The following is a 9,087-nucleotide window of genomic DNA, read 5'->3' as shown; positions in this document are numbered from 1 at the left end:
TCTCACAGGTTGTGTGTTCTCACATAGATTTTCAATTTCTCTAGTTTCACATGAGTAGGTACCCAAATTCCCATTATCATGACACATTCCCTTATTAACGAATGTTCCCACAATTTTCCGCACTCAATTGATACACATTTTCTATCTTAAGCTAACCAAAGATTCAATTTGGGGTATTACTTATTTTTCCCGCTTAAGGCTAGTAATGTGGTAAAATATAGAACAAATGGGATTAAAAGGCTCAAAGTGGCTAACAAAGGTAAATGGAAGGGTAGGCTATTTGGGATAAGAGAGCTAAAAACAATTAATGGCCTTAATCATATGCATGCATATAACACATTAAACATTGGACATATAAGATGGAACAAAACAAAGATTACAATCATAGAGAAGCAAACACACAAGAATAATATTTATGGTTAAATAGTGTAACCATTGTCATTAGGCTCAAGTCTCACAGGTTGTGTGTTCTTAGCTTTTTAAACTATGTTCCTATTACAACTTCTAACAAATTTAACACAAAAGTTTGATTTAAATTAGTGAAATTTTTCAAAATTAGGGTCTTAAGAGAAACTTATCTGTTTTCAACCAAATAGAACATGCATGCAACTAATTATTACTATGCAATCTATCCTATTCTAAGCAAAAGAAAAATTAACTAAATATCTTATTTTATTGGTGTTTTAAGGAAAAGAAATTACCTCCGGAGGTCAGGTACTGACCGACCTCCCCACACTTAAGGCTTTGCACCGTCCTCGGTGCCATCTGTCAGGAACAAAGGGGGGCTGATAGCAGCATCTCCACCATCGGGGCCGTCATGGCTCCCTGTGCTGGTAAATGAAGTGGAGTCCGGGGTGTCTGGATCTTCTTTAAGTGGGTGGTTACCAACAAGTAGCTCCTTGAGTTATGTAAATCTGTGCTTGTTACGGCGCTCTCTTTGCTTTCCTTTCCTGTCAAGCCGGTCTAGCCTCTCAAGTATCTGACGGAGTAGTTGGTTTGTTGAAGGTGCTTGTGATGTGAAAGAAGAAGGGATATCTTCTGCTGGTTCTGTGCTCCAGTTGATAGTAGCTGCTGGAGGTCTGATATACTTCCCGTTAGGGACGTATTGATCATCTCGTGGAATCACGGCCTTGGTGTCCCCAGTTTTGTAGGAGACTCCGGCTGCTAAGACTAAATCTGAAACCAAGGCGGGGAAAGGTAAGTTGCCTGCAATTTGTACGTGTCCCATAGCATGCCGAATGTGTCTTGGTAAATTGAGATGCTGGTCTGTAAGGATACACCAAAGTAGAACAGCCATGTCTGCAGTGAAGGAGGACTCATGAGTGCTTGAAAAGACGTAATGGGACATGATCTGTGCCCATACTCGTGCTTCCACGGTGAGTGCTAAAGCCAATATGCCCTTAGGTCAGGAACGATGGTATCCGTAGATCCATATGCTGCCAGGTTGTGCGATAACTCTGAGAACGATGTCCCAGTCAAATTGGTATGTCTGGCGCTTGAGTGAGGCTTCTTGGAATGCATCCAATCCTTCTGGAGCAGGGGGAAGATCTAAAGCTCGTTGAATGGCTTCTTCTGTTATAGGGACTTGCTTCTGACGGACATAGACAGACTGCATGGTTGGCATGTGAAAATTGGAGTAGAATTCAACTACCCATGATAGATTAACCTGCCGTGGCTGTGTCCGTAGGAATTTCCATTGTCTTCGCTCAATGCGGGGCTCAAAAAATTCAGCAATGTTGGTCGGGAGGATAAGAAGATGCTCATTGTTATAATTCCTTTCAGCCAGGATGGGGAACATCTACTCATAGTAGCGGTTAGTGAACCGTGCAGTGTCCTTTGCTGGAAAGGCTTTCTCTTTTTCATTGACCTTGATGATCCTCTTGGTTCGTTTTGTTAAGGGTTTCACCGCTGTTGAAGATGGTTCTGCCATTAATGTTCTTTTTGTTCCTCTCCTTGCTGGTGGTTTGGGAGTAGCTTTCTCTTTACCTTTCTTGGTGGCCATCCTGAAAAAGGAAAAAGAAAGTAATATGTAAAGCTAAGGGTTCGAGCAAGGGAGCGAATATTATGGGTGATAATCAATGCACAGTAAAGAAGGATGTCGTTAACACATGGTCTAGACTACATGTGAAAAGTTCATCAAAGGTGATAAAGCAAGTGCACGTGACGGCAATTAAATGCAAGAAGTTTATTGGCATGCTGGCAAAGGCATGAGTAGCATAGATCAAGCATTCAATGTCCAAGTTAGATTACCAACCTTTTCAAACTAACAATCTGTTTGTATTGACAATTATATTTAATTAATAAAATATAAAAGGAGTTTTGTGAAAAACAAGCATTAGCGTAGTATAATAGAAAAATTTAGTGTGCAATGCCATACGGGTTTTTTCACAAACACATAGCATGCATGGTAAAGATGTTATTGAAAGTAGTAAATTGAGCATGGAAGCAACCCTTTAGAAAGTAATATTAATTGTCAAACAATTCCACAATAACTCACAAGCAAAATATAAAAGAAAATAATCACCTAATTAAATATCTAACACCAATTAAAGGGATAAAAAGAAAAAGAGAGAAAAGAAAATATAGATAATGAAATTGAAAAGAAAAAGAAGAAGAAAACATAAACATAAATAAGAGTAATAAAGGAAAAGTAAAAGGTAAAGAAAGAAAGAAAAGAACCTTGAGAATGGATGTGAAAAATAAGGGAGGAGAAGGTAAAAAGTGACAAAGAATAGAGAAGGAAGAAGGGGGAAGAAAGAAATAACAAGGGAAAAGAAAAATTAGGATTTGGGAAAGAAAAGATAAGATATTTTGGCTGATCTGGATAAGCTGTGCACCGCGGGTGATGTGGACGCGTGAGTCATGCGGTCGCGTGGTGTGTGATGTTTTTCAAGGGACGTGGACGCGTGGGTCACGCGGTCGCGTGACTTGATTCGTGCTAGTGGCACAAGAGCGGCCTCGCGTTCACGCGACTCTCTGGTTCAAACTCAGTTTGCCAAAATTTAGGGTGACGCGATCGTGTGGGTGACGCGATCGCGTGAATGGCCATATTTTGAAAACGACGGGGCCGCATGGGGCACACGGTCGTGTGATGGGGATGGTACTTCCAGCATCAATCCAGCCCAGCTCCATCATAACTTGCTACCATACACCTCTTTTACGTCGATTTTTAGGGGCACGTATTCGCGTGGGTGACGCAGACGCGTGGGAGGCTCTTTTTCCAAATGAGGCGGCCGCGTCAGTGACGCGGTCGTGTGGGCATGTTTGTGCCTAAGGCAGCCTCCAGCCACGCTTTCGCGTGACTTTCTGTTCAATTTTATTTTCTTCCCAACGCAACTATGACGCGGACGCGTCAGCGACGCTTACGCGTCGCGTGCGTTTTTTTTTTTTTATGCAGAATGCAAATGCAAATGTAAACTATATGCAGCTATATGCAGAGGTTATGAGAAGAGTCATCATCATAAATGAAAATAGAATAAAGTAAAATAAAACTAAGACTGAAAAAAGAACGATCATACCATGGTGGGTTGTCTCCCACCTAGCACTTTGCTTTTACGTCCTTAAGTTGGACGCTCGTTAGGCTCATTCTGCTTCTGTTGGTAGGTCTTCCAAGAGGAAAACCTCTAGTTCTTTGTTATTCTTCATCTTTTCACCATGATAAAGCTTCAGGCGATGTCCATTGACCTTTAAGAGTTTGGAGCTAGAAGGATGACGCAGGTGGAAAACTCTGTATGGCTCTGCCTTTTCTACTCTGTATGGACCTTCCCATCTTGATCTCAGTTTTCCTGGCATAAGCCTCAGTCTGGAGTTATAAAGAAGAACTAACTCCCCTGGTCTGAATTCTCTCCTTTTTATGTGCTTGTTATGGACAGCCTTCATCTTTTCTTTGTATCTCCTGGAGTTGTCATATGCTTCTAGGCGAAGATTCTCCAGTTCTGCTAATTGCAGCTTTCTTTCAGCACCAGCTTTTTCAAGATTCATGTTGCACTCCCTCATAGCCTAGAAAGCCTTGTGTTCCACCTCTACTGGAAGGTGGCAAGCCTTTTCGTATACTAAGCGAAAGGGGCTCATCCCAATGGGTGTCTTGTATGCTGTTGTATATGCCAAGAGTGCATCTTGTAGCCTAGCACTCCAGTCCTTCCTATGAGGTTTTACTATCTTCTCCAGAATACGCTTTATCTCTCTGTTAGAGACTTCTGCTTGCCCATTGGTCTGGGGATGGTAAGCTATTGCTACTTTGTGAATTTTCCCATGCCTCTTCAGTAATCCTGTTTGTCTCCTGTTACAAAAGTGAGTGCCTTGATCGCTCATGATTGCTCGTGGTGATCCAAAATGGCAAATAATATGGCTTCTAACAAAGGAAAAAACAGTGTTAGTATCATCAGTACGGGTAGGAATTGCTTCCACCCATTTAGAAACATAATCTACAGCTAATAGTATATAAAAGTAACCATTAGAATTTGGAAATGGACCAATGAAGTCAATGCCCCAAACATAAAAAATTTCACAAAAAAGCATAATCTGTTGAGGCATCTCATCCTTCTTTGATATATTACCAAACCTTTGGCAAGGGGAACAAGATTTACAAAATTCAGCAGCGTCTTTAAAAAGAGTAGGTCACCAAAATCCACAGTCTAGAATTTTTCTAGCTGTTCTTTGAGGGCCAAAATGTCCTCCACTCTCAGATGAGTGGCAGGCCTCTAAAATGGACTGAAATTCTGATTGAGGCACACACCGTCAAATTACCTGGTCAGCACCACACCTCCACAAATATGGATCATCCCATATAAAATATTTAGACTCGCTTTTCAGCTTGTCTCTTTGATTCTTAGTGAAATTTGGAGGAAAAGTGTGGCTACCTAGATAATTAGCTACAGGTGCATACCAAGGAATTACTTCAGATATTGCATGTAAGCTGTCAAATGGGAAAGTATCATTTATAGGAGTGGAATCATCCTTAATAAGCTCAAGGCGACTCAAGTGGTCTGCCACTAAATTCTGGTTACCACTCCTATCCTTAATTTCTAAATTAAATTCTTGCAGCAGCAATATCCAACATATTAGCCTTGGTTTGGACTCCTTTTTAGCTAATAAATATTTTAGAGCTGTATGGTCTGAGTACACTACTACCTTAGTACCAAGTAAATAGGCTCGAAATTTATCCAGAGCAAAAACAATAGCAAGAAGCTCTTTTTCAGTAGTAGTGTAATTAGATTGGGCAGCATCTAAAGTCTTAGATTCATAGGCAATTACAAAAGGATCCTTACCTTCACGCTGAGCCAGCGCTGCTCCTACTGCATGGTTGAAAGCATCACACATAATTTCAAATGGTCAAGTCCTCTCACAATTGGACCTTGAGTTAGGGCGATCTTCAGCTTATCAAATGCTTGCATACAATCCTTACTGAACTCGAACTCAATATCTTTCTATAGCAATCTGGATAAATGCAACTCTACCTTACTGAAGTCCTTAATGAATCTCCTGTAAAAACCTGCGTGGCCAAGGAACGAACGGACTTCCCTCACGAAGGAGGGGTAAGGTAAACTAGAAATGACATGCACCTTTGCTGGATCTACTGAAATACCAGTATTAGACACATGTCCTAGTACAATTCCTTGTTTTACCTTAAAGTGACATTTCTCAAAATTTAACACAAGGTTTGTACTAACACACTTGTCTAATACTCTAGATAAACTATCCAAGCAAAGGCTAAATGAATCACCATATATACTAAAATCATCCATAAAAACTTCCATACAGTTCTCAATAAGATCTGAAAAGATACTCATCATACATCTTTGGAAAGTAGCAGGTGCATTACACAAGCCAAAACGTATTCTTTTATAAGCATACGTTCCAAAGGGACATGTAAAAGTGGTCTTCTCCTGATCTTCAGGAGCTATATGAATTTGAAAATATCCTATATAACCATCTAAAAAACAATAATGGGATTTACCTGACAGGCGATCAAGCATTTGATCAATGAATGGTAAGGGGTAATTATCCTTGGGAGTAGCTTGGTTGAGACGCCTATAGTCAATGCAAACTCTCCATGAATTCTGCACTCTAGTTGTCAAGAGCTCTCCGTGCTCATTCTTTATTGTTGTGATTCCAGACTTCTTGGGCACTACTTGTACTGGACTGACCCATTTACTGTCTGAGATGGGGTAAATGATATCTGCTTCAAGTAGCTTGGTCACTTCCTTCTTGACAACTTCTAAGATGGTGGGATTCAATCTTCTTTGAGGCTGACGGATAGGCTTTTCTCCCTCTTCTAAATATATTCTGTGCTCACAAACTTGGGGACTGATGCCTACTATATCTGCCAAGCTCCATCCAATTGCTTTCTTATGTTTTCTCAGCACACTGAGCAGTTGCTCTTCTTGTTGAGAGGGAAGTTCCCTTGCAATGATAACTGGGAATTTCTGATTATCCTCAAGGTAAGCATACTTGAGGTGTGGAGGAAGGGGCTTTAATTCTAATTTCTGCTCATAGCTGGGCTTTAGATCATTTGGGACTAGTGATAATGGCAAAGTGTTCTCATTGTTTTCAAAAAGTGTCCCCACACTTGGACCTTGCTCCATGTACTTCTCTTCTATTTTTTCTTGGTGAACTTCAGCTACAGTTTCATTAATAATGTCACACTGGAAGATAGAATGATCTTCCAGAGGGTGCTTCATAGCTTCATTTAAACTGAAACTCACTGTTTTGCCATCTATCTCAAAGGAGTAAGTACCTGAGAATGGGTCCAGCTTGAACTTTGAAGTCTTCAGAAATGGTCTTCCAAGCAGGATTGATGATGGTCTTCCTGAGTTATTAGGGGGCATTTCTAGGATATAGAAGTCAATGGGAAATGTGAGCCCCTTAATGCTTACTAACACATCTTCAGTAATTCCAACCACTGTAATAATGCTTTTATCTGCTAACACAAAATGAGCTGCCGACCTTTTTAAGGGAGGGAGCCTCAAAGTATCATATATAGACAAAGGCATTATACTAACACACGTTCCTAAATCACACATGCAATCAGAAAATATTACACCTCCTATGGTACAGTTAACCATACATGGACCTGGATCACTATATTTTTTAGGTATACCTCCCATTAAAGCAGATATAGAACTACCTAAAGGAATAGCTTCTAATTCATTAATTTTATCTTTATGTATGCATAAATCTCTTAGAAACTTTGCATATTTAGGTACCTGTTGAATAACATCAAAAAGGGGAACAGTTACCTCAACCTTTTTGAATATTTCTACCATTTTGGGATCAAGTTCAATTTGCTTCCTAGATTTCTTTGCAAGGTGTGGAAATGGGATAGGGATGGCATTACTTGAAGATTCTGCACCCTTTGGTGTTTCATTCTGTGGTTGAGCTGCTTCTTCTTCAACTATGTTTTGCATGTCCTCTTCCTCTTCAGCATCTTCCACTTCCACCACATCCTCAGCTGGGATGTGTTTTGGTGAGCTTGGCTCCTCCTGGTTCCTCTCCTGCAATGTGGTCTCAGACCTCAAAGTGATGGCATTGATGCCACCCTTGGAATTACGTAGGGGTTGAGAAGGAATTCCACTGGAGTTTGAAGGTTGATTGGTGGAATTAGGTGATTAATCTAACTGGGAGACGAGAGCTTCTAAAGTGGCAGTCAGACCATTTAAAGTAGAATTCAGCTGCATCTGCATGTCTTGTTGCCCTTGTGCAAGAGAACGGAGTATCTCGTCATTTGATGAGGAATTGGAGTAAGTGATCTAAGGAACCTGCTGTTGATTGTGCTGGGGTCCTTGGGGCTGTCTTAGGTGATGTGCTCTGTAAGGTTGGTTTTGATTCTGCTGTCTGTTGTTATTATTGTTATTCCACCTCTGGTTTTCATTGTTGTCTCTGCCTCCTCTGTTATAGTTGTCCCTCCAACCTTGGTTGGAGTTGTCTTGCCATCCTTGATTATAGTTTCCACCTTGGTTGTAGTTGCCACCTTGTTGATTGTATCCTTGATTTGGGCGGTCATAGAAGTTACGAGTGGCTGCCACAATATTGTCTTCCTGTTGGAGCTGCGGACATTCATCAGTATAATAACTATAATCAGCACAGATCCCGCATACTCTTTGTGGAACCAACTGTTGGCTTTGTTGTGGTGGGGGAGGCTGAGCTTTATATGCTTGTTGTTGATTTAATTGCATCTGTTTCAGTAGGTTGGTCATTTCATATATACTCTGTGTGAGAGCAGTAGTTTTAACGCTAGAGAAGATCTCTGCAACAGCTTTTGAGTGGATGCGCCTCGGCCTGTGATTCCTAGTGGACTCAGCTAAGTCGCTGATCAGTTGCCATGCTTCATCCGCGGTCCTGTACTTTTTCATAGATCCATTACTAGCACCATCCAGCGTAGTCTTATCCTGGGGTTTCATGCCTTTAGTGAAGTAGCTGATCATACTAGTCTATCAATCATGTGATGGGGGCATGCGTCTAGAAGGTTCTTAAAACGCTCCCAATACTCATAGAGAGTCTCCGATTCACCTTGAACAATACAGGAGATTTCTTTTCTCAGTCTATCTATGACTTCAGATGGAAAGTATTTTTCTAAAAATTCTCTCCTGAGCGTATCCCAGTTGGTAACAGTCGCTTCAGGTTGGGAGTAGTACCACTCCCTTGCCTTTCCCTCAAAAGAAAACAGGAAGGAAGTTAACAGAATAGAAGTTTCATCTGCACCATTACGCCTAACAGTAGAACAGGCTGTCTGGAAATCCCTAAGGTGCTTGATAGACTCTTGAGCAGGTAAGCCATGAAACTTGGGCATCAAGTTGATTAGTGCAGTCTTTAGTTCAAAATCTACAGCTAGAGTTGGGTGATGCACTTGATACGACTGCAGTGTAAAATCTGGGGCTCCAGCTTCCTTGAGAGTAATCCTCCTAGGTGCTGCCATGTTATCTGCACTGGAATTAACTGAATCAGTAGTAAAGGAGCTTGTCTCGCTTTCGATGGTGGTTCAAATTCGCCCTCAGATGAGACTGGTGAATCGATAACAATCACTTCACCACCCTCAGAGGCTAACCAACGTCGAGCTCGCCTAATACGTGAAAGAGTTCTTTCAATTTC

At 41.1% G+C, this 9,087-nt stretch overlaps 1 non-coding gene across 1 annotated transcript; it reads left to right on the top strand.

Annotated features, from left to right (window-relative positions):
* The first annotated feature begins 8,434 nt into the window (after window positions 1-8,434).
* LOC112787178 (small nucleolar RNA R71) lies at window positions 8,435-8,542 on the top strand. The gene has a single exon (XR_003194607.1). It is a non-coding gene; the product is annotated as a small nucleolar RNA R71 (small nucleolar RNA).
* The last annotated feature ends 545 nt before the right edge of the window (window positions 8,543-9,087 follow it).

This window comes from Arachis hypogaea, chromosome 20 (genome assembly GCF_003086295.3).
Source record: "Arachis hypogaea cultivar Tifrunner chromosome 20, arahy.Tifrunner.gnm2.J5K5, whole genome shotgun sequence".
Classification (NCBI taxonomy): domain Eukaryota; kingdom Viridiplantae; phylum Streptophyta; class Magnoliopsida; order Fabales; family Fabaceae; genus Arachis; species Arachis hypogaea.
Note: the sequence above shows the minus strand (reverse complement) of the source record. Positions and strands in the feature narration are given on the sequence as shown.